Source organism: Cuculus canorus, chromosome 3 (assembly GCF_017976375.1).
Source record: "Cuculus canorus isolate bCucCan1 chromosome 3, bCucCan1.pri, whole genome shotgun sequence".
NCBI lineage: Eukaryota > Metazoa > Chordata > Aves > Cuculiformes > Cuculidae > Cuculus > Cuculus canorus.
In genome coordinates, this window is record NC_071403.1 from 96,067,952 (window position 1) to 96,073,951 (window position 6,000).

Sequence of the window (6,000 nt, forward strand, 5' to 3'; positions counted from 1 at the left end):
CATGAAAATGCCTTTAAAGTATTGTATTGCATTTTATTGCTGGAAAACAGAAAATTGTCTGTGGGTCTTCGTGTTGCATTTCCATCGCACATATTATGGACAGGAGAAACATCCCCAATTTCCTCAGGAGAGGTGATTTTTGAGATTGATGCATCTGTTCTTATCCTGCCTCGTAGCTTTCAGGCATAGTGGCCAAGCTCAGCTGTATTTACATCATATAGAAATATCATATGCAATACCAAGACTCTTTTTTTTTAACTGAAAAATTGATAGCTGCGTGGAAGGCAGCTTAATGAACCCCAGGAGAAAAAAGCAGGCAGGATACAGGCATTTTATATAAGCTGATCAGCTGGCCAGTCTGTGGATGGGTGCACAGCAACTGTAGCGTGTGCTGCCTGTGCCCAGTGGGCACTGCAGGGGATCATGCAGCAGAAATACTGTTATGTTATGGGATGGGCAGCAGAGTTTAAGAGTCTGTAGGAATCCAGAATTTGCTGGCTCTATGGCTTGCAGAACAGCTTGAGAGGGTTTATCTTCTAGATATCCTTGAGAAATAATTCTTGGCTTGTACAAGAAGTTGCTAAAAGTTGAATGTGTGAAAATATATCTATATTAATAATGAAAGCATCTTGCTTTTCTATGCTGCAGCCCATCAAAAGATCAAAATTCCTGTCATCCTTATTTAAAGGAAAGGCAAGGCTTATTCAAAACTGGAGCAGATGACTGTATTCTGGCCTGGAAGTAGCAAATATGCTGCTTGTTAGACCAAGCAGACAACTCTGTTACTGTTGTAGAATTGAATCCCCTTGAAAGCATCTTTAAACTGACTTTTATAGTTTATGTCTTTTTATTGTAGTGACTGTAATGCAGAACTAGCTACTGAAATAAGCCTACACTAGCTATTCAGTTTGAAGCCAGAGAAGAGGCACCTTTTGACTTCAATAGAAGTAAGAATTTGTGTTAATACATTGGTACACCATTAAGTTCTGATTTTACAAATTCAATTGTTTCCAGTACTGAAAGGGGGGCTACAAGAAAGCTGGGGAGAGGCTCTTTATCAGGGAGTGTAGTGACAGGAGGACATGTGAAAGAGGGGGGGATTCAGATTAGATATTAGGAAGAATTGTTTTACTCTGGGGGTGGTGAGGCACTGGCACAGGTTGCCCAGAGAAGATGTGGCTGCCCCCTCCCTGGAGGTGCTCAAGGCCAGGCTGGAAGAGGTTTTGAGCAACCTGACCTAGTGCAAGGTGTCTCTGCCCAAGGCAGGGGCGTTGGAACAGGACGATCTTCAAAGTCCCTTCCAACCCAAACATATCTATGATTCTACAAAGTAAGGCAGTTTCAAGAGGGACTGCAGACTGATTTTCTTCACCTTAGGCCATTCTTTATTTCAGGATTTTTCCCTCATTATCAGGGTTGCAAGACCTAAATCACTCTGTATACATTAATGCATCAAATAATTGTAGACTGGTAGAGGATCCACTGTAGGAGCTACAGCCAGTGATGTCTGGTTTTATGACTATATTTGCCTTAATGCTATTCATTCTGCTTTGATACCAGTGTTAGAGAGAAAGGAATTGTCAATATTTAAAATTTAACCTGTACTGTTTTCTTAGCTATGTACACAGAACACATCCTTTCATGGCCAGTTTGTTTTGGGCATTCTTAGTGGAAAATTAGCCAGAAAGAAAATAAAATTTTTTCTTGTTTTCTGATGAAAATAGCCTTAGATGTCTTATGGTTTGAGCAAGGTCTTGGACCATATCATCTCCAAAATTCCCCGCCAACCAAAATTAGTCTATGTTCCTATGCCAGTCTTTGATCTATCAGAAATTGCCACTTCTAGCGCACCTGCATGTGTTATGCACTTTGTAGTCCCAGGCTGATTGTTTTCCATAATATCTCCAAGCTAGAGCTGCAGTTTTGTGGGAGTTTAGGGTTCTTGCACCCACAGAGGCTGTCAAGCTCAGAGTTGCTAGCTCAGACAGCAATGTATACAGGTAAACAATGTATATGGGGTTGTCTACTGTTCAGATTCCTTGTAACACCAGAACCTGGTGGGCAGGTGGTGAGATGAGGCCAGGATGACAATGTTCATAGCAGAAATACCTCGCAATAATAGTTGTCATCTCCATTACTGTCAAATTAATTCCGAATTGTTGCCCATCATACAGTGTTAGGCTTGAGGGAAATGAAATGATGGCTATGCTTCCATGGCAGAACATCCCTCTGAGGAGCCTTTCAGCGTGGAAAAGAAAATTACAAATATTATTTGGTCAAAGAGTGGTTTTGAAGTCTTCTAAGGAATAGTCCTTGCACTATACACTTTATCTCCAGTAGATACAAGGTCTGACACAAAGAGCCCCAAGACTGTGCCTGTAATTCTTTTTATTTAACAAATTAAGAAAATCAACTGCAGTCACCTTCAAAATAGTTCCCTTCTGAGTTGACACAAAGCTGCATACGATGCTGACAATGTTCAAAACAATTCCACAGATCATTTTCTGAAAGGTTGTTGAGGATCTCTGTCGCTTTTGCTTTCACATCTTCTACTGATAAAAATGGGTTCTTTCGAGCACCGACTTGATCTTTGGGGTCTCTTCACTGTAAACCTCAGTCAATAACTGAAAAGTTTCTTTTGTGGATTGCTTCAGTTTCACAAGAATCTTGATGATAATTTGCTCTTGCACACCAACATTTTCTGACTGAGGGTAAGAAAACATCAATATTTGAACAGGTGTCCTCTCAAACTGAATGAAGCCATCAAGCTGAGCCTTGCCTTACTGTGACTGCTCAGAATGTGCACTTTATGACATCTTTTTGTCTCTCCCCTCCCACTCTTTGTTCCCAAGCTATAGGGTTAGTCTCATTTTGTGTCAGACCTTATATATAGCATAGAGAAACAGAGGGAAGTATCAGCTTCCAAACAAAGCTGGGGACATTTGGAGTTGAGGCTGCATTTGGACTGAGGCATAAATTTTACAGATTGAATCCGCACCTTCAAGCAGCTATACTTCGATTTGAGAGCAGCAAAGAAGAGTAGATGGGACAACAGACTGAAATTCAGCATTGGCAGGCTCAGCTTCTGGATCAACAATTAACTTGGCATGTGGCACCAGGCAGGTCCATGGCCCAATCACCACTTCTCCTCTAATCCAGCACAGTGAGAACAAGTGCAACACATCTTCCAGTCCAAACTAATATGTCTTAATATTTAAACTCTTTGACAAAATCTAGAGGTGTTTAGGCACTCTTTGATAAAGGAGTTCTCGTGACAATGAGTGTTAAGTATCTCAAGAATAGAAGAATATCTATTTGTATGCCTAGCTAGAATTAAAATCCCCGAAGAGGTTTGTTTCTACATTTGTGGTGTATATATTATGTCCAGAGAAGGGAAAAAAATTATCATAGGCTGAAGAGCAAACAAGGGAAACTGATTCCTCAGTGGGCCTTAATCAATTTTCCCCTGAATGCCTCTCTGTCAAGTTTCTGACTAGTATAAGTTTTTTCTTTTCTCACTTGAAAATCTACATGAATTTTCTTGGATCCTGCAGCCTACCAAACTGAAATTTGGTCAAAACATATTAAAGGAGAAAATGGGAAAATGCAGTGGAAGTTCTGTCCCTAAGAGCCAGTTAAATGTCTTGAGAAAGAAGCTGGTGGTGCTGAATGAGTTTAATGGGATGGTCTTGTCTAGAAAGTGCTATGAAGCTGAGTGCTACCATAACTGTACGTTAATAGCAGAACTATCTTAGATGTACAGAGTGTGTGACAATGATTAAGCCTTCTGGTCTATGATACTCCTGGTTACTGCACTGAGAGAAGTCAGTTTAAGAGTCATATACTTGAGGTGATTACTCAAAATCTGGTTTATTCTCTGGGGTCAAACTACTGCTGTTGTTGCTTAAGGTTTCACAGATTAATGGTCGTCCTCCGCCTCACAAAGTGACCTTAAAATTGCATTGAAAAAAGAACTAATGAATTATGACCACAGTCTGCACTAATTACTCTGCGTGCAAGCGGGTACAAGTAGTTTGCTGCATAGGCATTCTATACGCCTGGCTAAAAACATTGCAAGACTCTCAGCAGGAGCTGGTGGGAAAACAGCTCTGGAGCCCAGGTGCAACCAGTAGGGCCACCTCAAGGACAGAGCAACCCTTGTAATACCTGGCACAGAGTTTAGTGACTCTCTCAGGTTTTGCCCTCTCCCTTGCTTTATTCCCTGGTCTCATCATGGTGGCTGTGTGGCTCCCTGTGGCCAGACACAGAATTACTTTCTCTGTGGTGAGCAGCTCCGGGGAAGATTTTATTTGTGGGGTCACTTTGATATAATTCTAGGAGGTGGCATTGAACCTTTTGGCTGTTAAATGCTTCAGTCTATTCCATATAAAGCTTTGGAGCATAACTAATTAATATAGTAATCACCTCTAGCAGAGAACACATTAACTGCCTGAACTCTCAGAACTTAGATCAGAGAGAACAAGTTGGAAGACACTGAGAAATTGAATTAGTGGATTCTCAGGATGGCAGCCAGTAAGGGACTTCACGCAGTTATGTGTGGTAAGGGATGACCTCCATGCCCCAAGGACTCAGGCAAAGCTGCTGTCTTCTCTGGGATTACACCATGTGGATGCTTCCCTCAGGACAAAAGGGAATGAGCTCCAGAGCTCTCCAGAGCCCTGTATTTATTCAAACTAATATTCTGTGAATCAAATGATCTAGTTAACTAAACATGCATTTGACCACAAAAATGTTATGTTATTTTTAGCTAACATTGCAAACCTGCATCGGTGTTGTTTCTTTTTCTCACTGAAACCCTGCATCTGTTTTCCACAGAATTCCCCTATTTTTCTGATTTAAATAATCAGTAACCTATGTGGTTGCTCTTGAGTTTCGATCCTTAGAGCCTGTTATATCTCTTCATCCTTTTTAATGGTGGGATAAGCTTCTAATAGAAAGATAGATAGAAGTAATCAGGCTCTTTGAAACATGTTGTAACTGCCAGTACAGGTGCAAATAAGGTCACCTTTCTGTTTTGTAGACAAAGAAAGGACTATTACAGATCAATGTAATCCACAAAATTACAGTCCAATTTGGATTCTTATTACAGATTTCCAGGCTTCAGGCTAAGCTTGAGATGATACTGAAATTACCAAAAGGGAAACAAGTGAAACAATCTCAGATTCTGAACTTTGTCCCCTCCGAAGATGAATGAGGTATCACAGAAATCAGATTTCACATTCAGATATAGAAAGTCTCAATGGCCTTATTAAGTATTTGTTTGTTGCATGCCACAGTAATTGTTATCGTCTTAATTTTTCAGACTTCAGGACTGTGGACTGCCTAAAGTGTCAACAGCCACTATTCTCAACTGGTTCTTTTATACTGTAGCCACTGACTACATATTGTCCCATTCTCAGCTTCCAGAAGGTTGATAAGAATCTGGAAGGAAAAAAACCCCACGATCAAAGGCTGCACAGATGGTTCTGTAACAGCTGATAGGTAACTGGGGTTGTTAATGAGTATTTTGGAGTTGACAGACAGCAAGGGCAAAGAAGAACTGCTGTCAGCATTTAAAGGGACTCTGCCAAGCCACAAAATGATCCTGATGAAAGAGATGCTTCAGAAACTTTTCCAGCACTGAGATTTTGCAAGTGGGAATAAAGTCCCCAAGATATAGGGACATCTCTCACTGCCTTTTTTTTTAAAGACAATTTAAAACTGTGCTGTGGAGTATCTTCCACAGAACATGACCCTGGAAAGAGAAATGTCTTAAGTGTTTTGTGTAAGTTCTTTGCTGTGTGCTGCTGCGAACAACTACAGAGTTACCTCCTGTTGTGATGTGATATCTGCAGCATCTTGTAGGAAAGAGCCTTGAGTTGCAGCAAGCAATAAGCACAGTTTCTATCAAGTTGACTTTTGAATGAATATCAGTCATACACCACTGCAAAATGCAGACGAGGCTGTTTGGCGCAGCAGATGGGTCTTCACAGTCCTTTA